This window comes from Stenella coeruleoalba, assembly GCF_951394435.1.
Source record: "Stenella coeruleoalba genome assembly, chromosome: 2".
In the NCBI taxonomy this organism is placed as follows: Eukaryota; Metazoa; Chordata; class Mammalia; order Artiodactyla; family Delphinidae; genus Stenella; species Stenella coeruleoalba.
In genome coordinates, this window is record NC_137147.1 from 124127615 (window position 1) to 124143474 (window position 15860).

Sequence of the window (15860 nt, forward strand, 5' to 3'; positions counted from 1 at the left end):
CAGTGCAGTGGTTAGTGCTCCGCACTTTCACCGCCAAGGACGCGTGTTTGCTCCCTGGTCAAGGAACTAAGATCCCACAAGCTGTGTGGTGCAGCCAAAAAAAAAAAAAAAAAAAAAAAAAGATTGTGTTCATGAACCCAGAAAAATAAATAGTGAAGCAAAGACTATATCCAGATACAGACTTCAGCATGATTTTGAAGTTAATGGCTTTCTGGGAGAAAATAAAAATTTCATGCTTTAAAAAGTAAAAACAGACTAACTCCTCTGAAGGAGAAATGGCTCTCTCAGATAACAGACTTCGGTATAGAGTGTTCAGGTCAACAGTCTAGCTCTGGGCAGTGGGCTTTACTCATCCAGGCTAACCCTCCAGCCAGCCTCTCTACCATACTTGCTCTCAAGACGAGATCCAGGGCTAAGCAGAGAGAGAACTGGGACTGGCACTCTCCTCCTCTTTTCTGCCATTTCATTCTAGTAGCAAGAAGCAAGTCACATTCTCTTAGCCTCTCAGTAGCTGTCTTAAGGCCACAAGCCTGTTCCAGGACCTCTGGCATCCTTTACAGTCATCTTTCCCTGACTCTAGTGTACAGGACGTGCTGTTCTAGAGGTAGCCCAGCTTTCAGCCCTCCTAGTAGCAGAGGAAATCAGCAATGTGTGTAGAGTTGGTACCATGCCTTTCCCACTGTGAAAGCCAAGATGGACAATTTTCCATCTGCTAGCAGTTGACCTGGGATGGCCTGGGGTTGGCAAAATGGAGGCTTTACTCAGGACTTTGAATCTGGACCAGACCGGGACGAGCTGCATCAGCAGCAGATGGCATTCTGCCTAGGCTGCTGCTGCTGAGAACACAGTTGTCATCTCTCAGCTTCCTGGCTTTCCTGATCACCTTAGTCTCTTGGTTTCTACTGTGGTCCAGGTCTGGTCCATCAGACCTGGTGCTGTGAGTCACTTTCAGTGAAGCCTTTTGTTCAAGGTAGTAAGAAAGAGGTGGATTCCATTGCTTACAATCAAGAGCACTGACTGATACACCTAGCATTTTCCCCACTCTCCTTCAGGAGAAACAGACAGCTCCAATTCAGCTGTCTGAACCTTAAATTTAGCAGAAGTGCCTGTTCTTAGGATTTCCTTCTAAATTTTAAATGGGGAAGCAGAAACTCCCTTGAGTAACTGAGGAGGGACTGGCAGCCTGTAGCATCTGTCAGTTTCTCCCTCTGGTTAGCCTTCGATCTCATCTTGCCCACAATGGGCACTTGTTGGTCCCCTTTTCTTTCTTTCTCTCCCATTTTTGCTCCTGTTCCGCCTACATTTCAAATGCGACAGTGGCACTCAGTCACTACTTAAGGGTTTTTTGGTTGTTCAGTGTAACAGAGGCTGCTGGCTTCCCTGACTCAGCCTTAAAAAGATGCCTGGTGAATGACAAACATTCACACAGTGAGTGGAAGAGTACCTGTATGCTGTGTTAACTAACTATTGTGATATTTAAACAATCCTCAGATGGAAAGAGAATTAGAAAATATTGAGATGGAGAGATACCTGTGTTTTTAAAACCCCACAAGTTACTGCTCTAAAAAAAAAAAAATCCTGAGCATTTGCAACAATGAATCTGTCATTCAGGAGCCCTGCCTGTGACTCAGTCACTTTTGAACACTCTGAGAAGCTCACTGATTCCCACATCAAACTCATAGCCCATATCTCATCTTGATTCATTTGGCTGAACTCTAGGCCTTTCTGGCAACTGAAAATTGCCAACCGTATTGACAACTTTTCAGTCTCTGCTTAGTGTTCTCTCAGAAGCAAACGTATTCATTTACTCCTTGGCCATTCTCAGTCCCTTTTTTCTCATCAGCTACTCAAACTCCATTTTTTCCCATCCTTCGTACATTCTCTAAGTACTGAAATTCCTACTTAACATAAAAAAAATCTGAAGGAACTACAATTTTTATTTATATAAAAGAATCTGAAGCTATTTTTAAAAATAGGAAATATTTACAAGAAAAGTACCTGCAGTTATTTCTTTTTACTTTGGGGAAGTTCAGTAATGGAGGTGGCATCATAGCCCAGCTGTGTTTTCCCACTAATACTGTGGAAATTTTAAACCCTATTTTCAACTCCAGCTGCCAGTAGTTTGCAGGAAGACAATCTAATGAATGTAGGTTTTTATGACTCATTATTTTCTGACCTCATGGATACAGAACCCATCAGGGTGAAGGAAGCCTGTTGAGCCACTTTCTCAGACACACACCATTAAATCTGACCTTAGTACTTGAAGAAATAAAATTATCTGGGTTACAAGTTTATCACTATTTGAAGCAACATTTTTGTAAAGTACTGAAAAAATGTGGTACTCTAACTATTGCTGAGGTAAGAACTCCAAGTCAGGCTGAGTCTTTGGACAGCTTCTGGTAACTATCCATCTAATCCCTACTGTAAACATCACATCAGTTTAGAAGATAACTCTACAGAACATATCTCTTGGACGGAGGGGAGTGACAAGAAAGTATCTCTACAGAACAGAAAATATCTCTCAGATAGAGGACAGTGATGAGAAATGGGAAGTTAGGAAAACAAGTTAAATTGAAGTAAAGGCATATTCCTGAGCAATGCAGTGAGAGACACTCTTGAATCAGTATTCACAATTTCTGAGTATTATTATGGTTGGAGGATATGAGAGTTGGTGAGCGTTTTTGTGACTGGGTGACCAGCTGGATTACAGAGGGGCCAGGGTTCTCTGGTGAAGAGAAAGTCAGCTCCAGAAGAGCAAGGACTTTGCGTGGCTCATACACTACTGTATACCCAAAGTTTGCCACACAGTAGACACTATACAAGTGCTTGCTGAATGAACTGATGGAGGGTTTACTGAGGCTGGAATGCAGTTTTGAACAATAAAGCCATGACACTATGGCCAGAAATTATATCTAATTTATTGATAACTATGTACAACTTCATTTTCGTTAGCTGGAGAACAATTTTTAAAATTTGGTGTAGGAGGTCAGGTAAACATGTTTATCTAACTTTAGTCTACCTTAACTCTACTAACTCAACCAAAAGAACTGGTTTATGCCTTTAAGATAAAACACAAAAGAAAACATGAGCAGCTACTTGCTTCCTGTGAACAGTGTAAGGACTGAGCCAGCTGTAACTTCCAATTCTGAAAGCATTTTGAGTTGTGCCATTTCAAATGGATAAGACAATGCAAATGACAGAGCAACTTAACTCTGAAGGATATTTATTATGACTAAGTTAGTTTATAAAAATATAATAAATGCCTGGGCTTATAACTTTAGAAAACTGAAGAGAAGGAAAAAAAAAACCCTATACTTTATGTAAAGAAGTAATTAACTTACAACAAGATAAAAACAATTTTAATTCCCTCATATTGAATTTTACAATTATACCAATTTAAAGCCTCAAAGAAATTCAGAACAGATTTAGAAATGAAAAAGAAAATTTCAGAAGATCTGTAGCAGAAACATGGTATTACCTCAAAGATGCCGTTGAGGGGTGTCGGGATGTCCTAAGTATCCATTGATTCTGCCTTTTAGTTACAGACACCACCCCCCACCCCCAGTTTAACCTGGCATGTGGCTACCCTGCCACACGAGGCAACATTTCCCAACCTCCCTCTATCACGGCTAGGTGCGGCCATGCGTGACCATGTCTGGGTCAATGACACAGGAGTAGGAACTGATTTGGGTAATCTCCCTAAAGACCAAGCTGCATGTCCTGGCTTCTCTCTGTCTTCCTTCCTGACAGCTGGAAATGGGGATGACAGAACTGGAGCAATTTTTGAAGCCAATTAGCACATTAGCCCTGGTCCACCCATATCTGAACTGTTATGTACAAGAGAAATAAACTTCTATTTCATGTAAGTCATTAGATTTTGACCCTGTTTGCCTGCTCTGTGAAATAAGTCTGGTCCCTTTGGTCCCTTTACCTACTTCCTTTGCCAGCTGGCCCAGGACCTTTCCAAGTAGGGAGTAGTGGAGAGATACTGCAGGAGGAAGAAGTTTCGCTTTTGGCTCTGGTGCACTCCCAGTGAAGCCTCCAGCAGCCCCCATCAGCCAGCAGAATCCACCAGCACCTTCCTGGGGAGTTTTGTGGCCAGAGTGTCTCCAGCGAGACACCTCCCGATGAACAGCACCCTAGAGGGCAGATTTCCCGCAAGCTTCTGAGGGCTAGTTCCATAGCCAGCCAGTTCTGCTGGTTTTCCATAGCGACCCCTCTGTGCCCTCTTCATCAGGGTCTGCACATCAGCCCTGGAGGCCTCTTCCTTGTGTACTGTATCTCCGCCCCAGGGGTCGTGACTGCTTCCTATAGCTGTGATTCCTATACTCTTTAGAGTTCTTCCTACTGGCCAATCCTTCATTCTCTAATCCTGATTGACTTGATGGAAAAGTCCAACAAGCTTTATGTGCTTACTCTAACACTAATTAACAAAAGCTTAAGTTATATGGAGCAAATCAAAAAGGCCTCTGAAATTGAAATTAGAAGAAAGGGCCTTCTCATTTTCCCCTTCTAATACTGTATATAGAGTTTGCTTATAGAGTAAAAGTTGACTTGAGATTTCAGGAAGATGTGCTTCTGCCTTTTTGCTTCCACTGATTCCAAAGCATAGGTTAATGTCCCCATGAGCCAGCTATCACTTTCTACTAGAACAATACTCTTTCATTGTTAGTACACATTATGGAAAAATTTCCAGCAAAACTAATAAACCCCTAAAATGCCAACAAGGCACTTGGCATCTGTACGGGGTCATGTTCTCCCTCAAGCGAAGGCTCTCCCCTGGTGCTGTTCTCTTCAGGCCATGTTTCTCTTGGCTCTATAATAAGACTTCACAATATGCCTTGATCTAGGTTCCTAACTTAAATATCCCCTTCCTAACTCAAATAATGAGCCAGTGAAGTTTTAATTCCTAGAAAAGCACAGGCAGGGTCACCATTTGCTGTTGTGTGCAGAAGAAACCCCACCTGGGGATGGCTCTGCCTGAGGCTTATTGCCCAAAACAAACTCCAGCTGTGTCTGGAGGCAGCGCTCACCTTCCTCCCCCTGTGTGCACTCTTCTGTGAGTGAGAAGCTTGTGGCATGGCCCTGGACCACTGGACCCCTGTCTGCTTTTCCAGGCTCACTTGTGCATCCCCTTCCCCTCACTTTGTGATCCCACAAGCAAGCCGGTCAGCTTTATGACCCTTAGAGCAGAAGAGAAAGTCCTTTCCTGCCTCAGGGCATATGCATAGACTATTCCTTCTGCCTAGAATGCTCTTTTCACCCATCTTCACCCTACTCTCTCCTCCTTATCCTTCAAGTCTCAATTTAAGTATCTCTAAGATCTTCACCAAGACTTTCCATGACCCCTGCACCCCCATCACTCTTACAGCTAAAAGAAATATTCCTGTTAGATGCTACCATCACTCCATTCTTTTTCTTCATAACATGTATCAAATTTGTAATTATATGTATGTTGATTTGATTAAAGTCTGGTTCCCTCTCCAGACTTCCAGATCCATGAGGTCAGGGGCTAAAATTGTTTTACTCACAATAGCACCCATAACTTGGCATACGGAAAGCGTACAAACAGTAAATGCTAAATAGATATTAAGAGAGCCAGTATAACACAGTCGTCAAGCACATGGACTCTGGAGCCAGACTGCCTGGGTTCTGACACTTAACTAGCTATGTGCCCTTGGACAACTAACTTAATGTCAGTTTCCCCATCTACAAAATGGAAATAATAATTGTACCACCCTGATGAGGTTGTTTAAATAACAAAGTGAGTAAATATTTGTAAATCACTGTATTACATGCCTGTTAAACGTAAATTGGAGTCAAGCTATCAAATACCAGGTTGCCCTTCTAAAGAGAGCAACTAAATGAACTTCCAGGTCATAAAATTCTATAATTTACACCTATTAAATTAGAAGACATTATTTAAAAATAATACTCAGTGCTAACTATGCTATAAATGTCTCATATATATCATTTACATATAAATGTACATTCCTATGTTACTGGTGGCAACGTAAATGATACTACCCTTTTGGAATCGGATAATAAATTTTAGGAGTCACCAAAATGTTCCTGCCTACCTAGAAATACATGTAAACTGGAAAGAAAACTTTTTAAACTATAGTTAATAAGTAACACTTCAGTACTAGTAAATAATGGATTTTTAAAATATGGAATGTTTAAGTACATTTTGAAATGTTAACTCTAATAATAATCAATTAATGCTAAAATTGTAAAATTCATAAACATGAAAAGTGTTATGACACGTTTAAAAAAGAAAATTCAAAATTATATCTATACTATGATCATATGACAGTATATGATCTCGTATAATATACTATTTTAATCATACACATATATGTGTGTGAGCGTGTGTGTAAAGACAAAAACTAGAAAGAAACATGAAAAAATAATTGATATGCTAGAACAGTAAAACTCTGCATATTTAAGATTTTAAATTATTGTTTTCCCAGTATGCACCCAGCTTCCCATACTAAAAGGTGTTATTAAGGTGATTTATTTCACATTAATATATTTTAAGAGGCTAACTTTTTAAGTTAAAGTTTCATATACAAAAAGTAATAGATGATTTGAAGTAAGGCAAGTTTGCTACCTACGTAAAACTTATCACAGCCTTTTTACACACACAAACAGGTAACTGAAAATTTAAAATGTGCTTCCTTGGTCAACAGGAAGACAGGCTCTTGTGACCTATCTATAAACTGACTTTAGATTCTGGAGATAATAAAGATAATGCAGAAAAAGCCATTTAAGGAGGGAGTATTCACCAAAAAGTAATTCTCCTGGATGCCTCTTCACCTTTATCGGATCTCTGGTTCATCTCTGTCCTGGTCATTAATTGACAAAGATTGCCAAAGGCCAGCTCAGGAACAAGAGAGGTAAGTGACTGAGGAAGTTTATTTAGACTGGTAACATGGATAGGAGGTTGCAGAAAAACAGGTAAGACTGAAATCAGAAGGGTGTAAAGCAAAGTTACACAATGGATATGTTTTAGAAGAATGCAAATCCTGGGGTTCAAAGAAAAGGGGTCCAAGATGATTGAGAAGAAATCTATGAAAAAGTTACATAGATTCGATAATTCTGCCTTCAAAGGTGGAATTCCCTTCCCCTCTTCCCGCTGTTCCCGCCCCCCTTTTTAGTTAACTTTAGAAGTCTAAAATATAAATTAACTGCTGGGTAACCACACAATGGTGTTGCAATGTAAAGAAATTTTAACCCAATTACCATCATGTCAGCATTTCCTTTCCAGTTGCTGTTAAATATGTTGCTCCTCTCCGCCGCGTCCTTCCTTGCAAGCTCTCCTCCCTTGCCTGGTGAGTCACACATCTTGCTTCATAAATTATACTGTTATTAGTCTCAGGCACAAGGGACTGATGCAGGCAAAAGCAAGGGAGTTGAGAACCTCGCTGCTGCTAGTGACTCACAGAGGAACCCAAGGTCAGGCCCTGATTCTGTCTCAGGTTTTCCCACTGGAGAAACTGGAGGATTGGCTGGGTGCAAAGCCCTCCTGTGCACTGTGGCAGGTTCTGCAGAAGCTCCCCACAGGCAAAAGCAAGGGAGTTGAGAACCTCGCTGCTGCTAGTGACTCACAGAGGAACCTGAGGCCAGGCCCTGATTCTGTCTCAGGTTTTCCCACTGGAGAAACTGGAGGATTGGCTGGGTGCAAAGCCCTCCTGTGCACTGTGGCAGGTTCTGCAGAAGCTCCCCACTCACTTAGCCTCAGGTCAGGAAGACCACCATACAAATCGCAAGCCTGCAATTTAAGAATTTTTTAAAAAGAATGCAGTGCTACATACACTGCCTCAAGTAGCTCACTGTCTTTCAAACACCTGAAAAAGAAAGAACCTTGGCCCTGGAGTCAGACAGCCCGTTCAAGGGCCAGACCTGTCAATAGCTAGGTCTTGGACAACTCAATCTCTGAATCTTCGTCTGAATTAAATGGTGCTAATTCTACCTACTGCAAAGACCTGCTGTGGATTAGAGTGATTAGGTATGTATGTACTTTACCTGAATACAGTAAAGTACAGAATCAGTGTTATGTAATGATACTATCTTATTATCCTGACTTTATTGGGTAGGGGCAAGAATCCCATGTCAGGCTGGTTTAAATAATAAGATTAAATGCTAAGTTTAAAAAGATTCTCCAAGGGAGAGGAATGGGACATCTGCTCCTTCACAGCTGCCTTCCCGCCACTATTTCCACATCTTTCACTACTGGGAAAAGATAACTGGTTTCATATTCTTCTTTCAGTAAAGGAAGCCCACATAATGGGCAAAAACTCTGCTAAACAGAAAGTCCAGAGACAAGTCCTGGAGAGGCTGTCCTGCATAGAGTCACCTAGTTCCAACCTTCCCAATGATCAGACTCACCTGGGGGGATGCCCAGACCTTCCCCCCACAACACACTGGGATAGAATTTCAGGACAGGATGCGTAGGAACCCAAGGCCTATTGGCTTGTCAAGAATAGATGTTTGGGAATCTGAATGCCCATCCTACCCCTTTCCAGCTATATGACCTCATCTGTAAAACAGATATAATGATTTTTATGTTTGTAAACTCTAGGTCAGGATGAAATGAGGTCATGTGTCTAAATCACTTTGTAACGCTCGGTGTATAGTAAGTGCCCAGTAAGCTGCAAATGTTGGTACTGTGGTCACTATTTACATTTCCTCATCAATGGCACTATGGATTTCCAAGTGGCATAACAGCCAGCCGTCATTCACTAATTTCCTATAATACCCTGATCAGTATTGAGGTTACCCGACCAAGTGTTGGTGGCAGAGCAGCTTTTCTGAGGGATAATCCATTTCCTTGACAGGGTAATTCATTTCCTCAGTGTCAGCAGGATTTCTTACAACACGGTAGTCGTCAGGGGCAGTGTCACCAAAGGAATCTCTTATGAAAGAGAGTGAAATCTATAGAAGGGTACAGAGCCACACCTTGATCAAGAAGGAATCTGGAACATCTGTCTCACTCACTGATAAAGAGGAAGCAAGTTACTTTTAGGGAAGGACTTGGTGTTATTAGAGAACTGATGAAGAAAGCCTCCAATTTTAATATTTAAAATATATGCTTATGAAGTGTTTCCTGCTGCCACTGCAGAAGGAAACATCCCTTAGAAAAGAACAAGATGACAAAGATTCCCATAATCTTCAGATGAGGGTGAGGTGCAGTGGGTGTGAGAACCTAGAGCAGAGGGCAGGGAAGCAGTGAAGGAGTACAGAAAAATAATCTCAATTACACGTTCCCAACAGTTTCCTTCTTTAACTCAGAAATCATTAATAAATAAATAAATAAATAAAAGGGGAGATTTCCCCCTGGCAAGAAGTGCTGGCATGAGATTAGGAAATTGGGCACCTGCTGGGATAGTCACTGTTTCCTCCTCTGAGCAAACAGGGATGGGTCATCTCCCTTTCTCGCCCAGCCTCTCCCTCTGTCCATGGCCACTAGCTCTTGCTATTTACTCACCAAGAGTAAGTAACTCATAAGATCTCAAAACTGAAAAGAACTAGTCATTCCTATCTAGCTCTATCTAATGCAAGAAGCCCCTTAAAGAAAAAAAAAAATGCATAACACCCAGATTTTAAGTAGATGGGGGAAAGACAGAGACACCGAGACAGACAGAGACATAGAGAGACATATAGGGTATCTGCAAAGTCTGCAACATAGAGAAAATATTTCATTTATTAATTATACTTTTGGGGGAGATTAATGATTAAATCCATGGCTTTAAATTTAGGCATCTTTTGGGATTTCCCCGGTGGTCCAGTGGTTAAGACTCCGTGCGCCCAATGCAGGGGGCCCAGGTTCAATCCCTAGTCAGGGAACTAGATCCTGAATGCTGCAACGAAGATCCCACGTGACGCAACTAAGACCCAGCACAGCCAAATAAATAAATATATTTTATTTATTTTATTTTATAAAAAATTAGGGATCTTTTGACTGCAAAAGTATCTGGAAGAAAAAACATTCTGGGTATATTATACGAAAATGTAACATATTTTAAAATAAAAATTTCCCTAGGTTTCCAGACTTTTCAAATATACATTCTTTTCAAAAGGGCATCCTTAAATTTCTGTCCAATATATATTTATATGATTTTCATTTGTCTCTGATTTCTGCCATTAGCTGTTGTGAATCAGAGAAAACACCATGCTGACACGTACCAAGCAAGGTACCAGGTCAGTGTCATGTCAGGCACAGAGCCAACTCCCGTTTCCCTGGTCGGGGGAAGTCCAACATGTGCCATGTGATCTGCTGGCTACTCCTCTATTGATCTTGATCTGGGGTCTATGGGTTTCTAAGCCTTCTTTTTAAAATCTTCTTCTCTAAACTAAGACTTATTGGGTATTTCCTCAGATTTTTTTCTGCCAAAACATACAGTTGCCATTAGTGCTACCATGAATGACTAGTCTGATTCTGTAAAGCAGGACCACATGTGAACCTAGATGAAAGTGGTGGAACTGGGGTTGGGTTGACCCGCAGGGCAGGTTGCTGGCTCCACATGCTGTAAGAGAGGATTCAAGTTCCCCTGTGTCATTCATGTCAGTGAAATGTAATTATAAATGTCTTAAGGTTAACCAAAAAGAAAAAGATGCTCTGAACGTGAACAAGAGAATCATGATATTCAATTTCTACTGCATGGAACAGTACAGATCCAGAAGTTATATTATTTTACCTGTCACATCCATACTAACATTTAGGTCTCTATATATTTTGAGGTTAGAAACAAGGTTAATTTTTTTCCATATGGATATTCAAATGGTCATTCTTTCCTTATATTATCAATACTGTCATAAATCAAGGGTCCAATATGTATTGGAGTAAATGTGTCCAATATGTAAAGTGGAGGTTTATTTCTGGAATTTCTAGTCCATTTTATTGGTCTGTTGTGCCTTTGGCTTTAGTATTTTTTTTAAAGTTTCCTAGTTGATTCTTACTTTCAGCCAGTATGGAGAACCACTACCAGCTACAAAATTAATTAGTAGATCATGACCAGAAATTTTATAGAGTGGAATGGAATAGAAGAGAAAACATCAATACATATCAAGTATTGTTTTGTGAAACTTTTATTCCAGTTAATGTGTGTGTGTGTTCTGAGTTGAGATCTAAAAGTATTTACCATCAGTGATCATTAAAAGAGGTTTGAAAACCACTGCAATAGTGTAATCTGTGAAACAATTACTTAGGAAAATCCAACTTGAATATTATTTTACAGTCATCATCTAGTAATGCTCTGACGTTTTCTCTTCCACAATTGGTTGTAGACCAGCATTCCACAGAAAGTGTATTTCCATTGGAAACAAGTCAGGGAAAGTCAGTTACAGCTAATGGAACAGGAGGAGCTCATTATAAGCCCTGTAACGCTGACCCAAGGTCAGAAGTGACAGTGAGCCTGTGGGAACATCACAAATGAAAATTGCGCATCTGCGCAGTTTGAGATTTGCTCAGCATCAGCATATTTTACATTTTTAATCAGATGGCAAGCAAGAAAACAAAATTTGAAGGGAAGAAATTGAAGCCAATTTAGTTACTAAATGATGTCAAGTCATCTTCATTATTGAAGAAAATGCTCTCAGAATTTTTGCTTGAATCTTGAAATAATTATTCTTCAGCCTGTGTCAGGATCAATCTAACCAACAAGTATTTATTGACTACCTGCTAAAGTATGTCTGGCAAATGAATCAAAATAAAACAAATAGGGCTTCCCTGGTGGCGCAGTGGTTGAGAATCCGCCTGCCGATGCAGGGGACACGGGTTCGTGCCCTGGTCCGGGAAGATCCCACATGCCGCGGAGCGGCTATGCCCGTGAGCCATGGCTGCTGAGCCTGCGCGTCCGAAGCCTGTGCTCCGCAACGGGAGAGGCCACAACAGTGAGAAGCCCACGTACCGCAAAAAAACAAAATTAAAAAATAAATAAATAAAAGAAATAAGACTTGTTCTTGAACACAAGTACTCTATAAAGAACAAATGGATTGTGGCATATGCTTTTTCCTCCCTAATCACTTCATTTAAGAACATGGAAATATAAATAAAAATTATTTCAAGTCCCTTAATGTAATATTTTATCTCTTCATATAACCTAAATATATGCATTAGCTGTGAATTTTCCAGTTTTCCCAATAACGAGAATTATGTTTGGTGATTATTTCACAATATATACAAATATTTAATTATTATGTAACAACACCTGAAGCCAGTATGTCAATTATATCTCAGTTTTAAAAAAAGCTAGAAAACTGCTTCCATTTCTCCCTTCTCCAGGCCCAGTGACCACACGTCACATGTTTCAGAAGGCAGAGCTACAGGATGGAAGAAGGCAGCACAATCTATGACAGGAGAACTAAACCGTTGCTGCACACATGCAAAAAGTATGTATCTTTTGATTTTGTTTTTATATTGTGCACATGCACACGAACGTGTGTGTGTGTCTGTGTAGTGTGTGTATGTGTATGTCTGTGTGTATCTGTGTCTATGTCGTGTGTGTGTGTATGTGCATCTGTGTGTCTGTGTGGTGTGTGTTTGTGTGTACCAATACTGAGCAGACAAATTTGGAAATTTTGGTTAAATGTATTAGTTTCCTGGTATTTCCTGAAGATAAAATTCAGGGAAAAAAAAAAGGAAAGTTTCCATTGAATTGGAACTTCTGTAAACCGAATGCCAGCTATGCGTAAGGCCTCTGGTCTGTTCAGTTCACACTCCTTAGAACGCTGTACAGATACCCTCCACAGACTTTCCAGCAACCAGGTTGGCAAAAAAAAAAAAAAGAGGAAATGGTTTTTTAAATGAACCAAAACCCTTTAACTTTATATTTGAGCAGCATGTAAACACTCCCTGCCTGAGAAATTTTAAATCCTCCTACTTGGGAAAGGGGAAATGTGTCTCAAGGTCAAACTCCCTCTCACACAGCCCTCTTCTACTTGTTAATGGGCTTCCTCAGACTTTAAGGTCTGATAATAATGAAATTTGGAAATAATTTAACTGTTTCAAAAATACAGTGATTGCTGAAGTCCATTTACAATGGACTGTCTGTCCCCTATCCACAGAAATTCCTGGGGAAAGTTTAGGCTGTTACAGTGTTGTATAAGGTCAAAGGTTCTTTTTTAAAAAAATATTTATTTATTTTGGCTGTGCTGAGTCTTAGTTGCAGCATGCGGGCTCTTCGTTGAGACTTGCAGACTTCTTGGTTATGGCATGCATGCGGGATCTAGTTCTCCAATCAGGGATTGAACCCAGGTCCACTGCCTTGGGAGTGTGGAATCTCACCCTCTGGACCACCAGGGAAGTCCCAAGGTCAAAGGTTCTTAATCTCTCCATCCACATGCTGTTTGATGTTTTTATACCTAAGCCCTAATTTATTCTAATTAGGCTTTTAACTTAGTTTATATTTTCATCATTTAAAATCCTTGCTATAAGACACAATCTTAAGGCAATATATAGTATGGCCCATAAAATGATGAGACTGATTGTTGCACTGGGCTTAGGAAAGTAAGTCCTGCCACTTAAGAAAGTCTTCTTTCAGAGTGCCAATTGTCTGGTCTGTCTGGGATGACACAAAGATTTCTTCAATCATTCTGGGTCTACCAGCTAAATAAAAACAAACTCACGATGTGTAAGACCAATAAGGTCAGTGGTATTGTGTGCGCAGGTGTCTCCAGGAAAAGGAAGAATACAATTGCATTTGATTCCAGAGGGAGCTTCCCTGTGTTCCTCTCCTATCTCTCTGCTATGATCTGCAGTTCATTGGGATTCAAAGTTAGGGACAGATGCCGAAATGCCATTCCTGATGCCAACTGGCTTACTTAACTCCAGGCTTTTAGCCAGTAAATAAATCAATCACTCTTGTCCTGAATCTGTCTTTATAAAGGTATATTATCTCCAGTTCAAGCTTTGTATTGCATCCCTAAATTCACACTATGAAGGCCTTGGAAAGCCCAAGGCTCCTGAGTAGATGGCCTGGGGCCCAAAGCAAATGAATGGTTGCCACACTATACTCTGTTCCATGAGTTCTTGGAGCCAGACCCTCCTCCCACATGCATCCTGCCAACAAGGTTTCTGCTATGGCTTTGGGAGCCCAGGAAAATTCAGATGAACTCTGTGTGTGTGTGTGTGTGTGTGTGTGTGTGTGTGTATGTATGTGTGAATGTGTGCATAAAAACACATCTTTCCTGACCTCTAACTCTGAAATGATTAGCACAACAAACTGACTTTTGTAAAACAAGTATCTGATGTTCTTGCTTTTTTTTTTTTTTTTTTTTTGTGGTACGCGGGCCTCTCACTGTTGTGGCCTCTCCCGTTGCGGAGCACAGGCTCCGGATGCGCAGGCTCAGCGGCCATGGCTCACGGGCCCAGCCGCTCTGCGGCATGTGGGATCTTCCCGGACCGGGGCACGAACCCGTGTTCGTTGCATCGGGAGGCGGACTCTCAACCACTGCGCCACCAGGGAAGCCCTGTTCTTGCTTTTTGCCTGATTTTACTATGCTTTAGGGGAATCTTGGCACAGGACTTTCACTACCCTGTTTCAGAGGCTATGTCAAAGCTGGATGGTAACCACTATAAAGGATCTCAATAATTACAACGTGATATTCAAAGAAAGTCAATCACACGATGTTATAATAAACAAGCACCAGGCAGCTCCATGAGGGCAGGTTCTTGCCTCCATTGTTCACTGCTGATACCCCCATGCCCAGAACAGGATCTAGCATGACAAAGCATCAACAAATAATTGGAGAAATGACTACTATTTATCGAAAGCGTACCATTTTTCAGTCATGCAGATGACACACTGCATAACTTGTCTCTCTATTCCTTATAACAAACAAAGCCATGTGATGGACGTTATAATAAATAGCTTATAAATAAGGAAAGTGAGGTTTGAAGAATTTCACTGACTTGCCTAGGTCACATAATTAGTAACCAGGAAGGAGCTATTCAAATCTAGGTCTGTCTGCCTTTCTAGCCCATGTTCAGTCCACTTCATCATGCCTTCACCCCAAGAGTAGAAGCAAATTATAGATTGGCTCTTGATCTTGCTATGACACCAAATTAACATATTTGCATATTCTTTTGGATTCAGAAACACCTCTAGGTGACAAGGACTCTGTAAAGGGCTGATGGAATACAATAGGAGAATAGAAGGCTCCAATCATATATATATATGATTGTATATATATATCTGTGTGTAGGAAGGCAACAGAGTTCTGGCTTTCTCACTTCCCTATTATACTGCTAAAATCTCACTGAGCCTAAATATCCTTATCTGAAAACTGCATAAGATGAGTCTTGCCTCACTGAATTAAATGGGAAATGCATATACATACAGCAAGAACCCAATAAGTGCAGACTATTGCTAACCCAGAATTATCTTCAGACTTATATAAATTTGATTGCTTTTAGAAAAGACAGAATATTTTTAATGGGAAGACTATACAGTTACTGTCAGCATGAACATATGCCTATTTTCCCCTTCAAGAATTTGTCCCTTTGTCCAGCAATCCTACTGATGAAATTTTAAGTGGAAACCCCCTTTTTAAAAAAGGCTTGTAGGGGAGAGGAATGAAAGGTGTTTAAAGTCTGAATCCTCACTCATGGTAGAGAAGGACCTTGGACATTATAGATTAATGAATAAATTAATATTCATCATCTGGTGAGTCCCAAAGGTTTCTTTCCTTTGCTCTGTGTAAGGCTTTTCAGGAAATAAAATTGCTTAAAAGAACATCTTCACTAAACATGGGTTAGAAAAAATAAAGTTTTGTTTTTGTTTCGTTTTTCTTCACAAAGCTGGCAGTTTTAGAATTAATCACCTAATGTCTTCTGGACATGACATTTAGACTATCTC

The 15860-nt window shown here is 40.5% G+C and overlaps 1 protein-coding gene across 2 annotated transcripts in view; it reads right to left on the reverse strand.

The window, feature by feature from the left end:
• CERS3 (ceramide synthase 3) overlaps positions 1-15860 on the reverse strand; it is a 132131-nt gene that overhangs the window by 105716 nt on the left and 10555 nt on the right. The window lies entirely within an intron of this gene.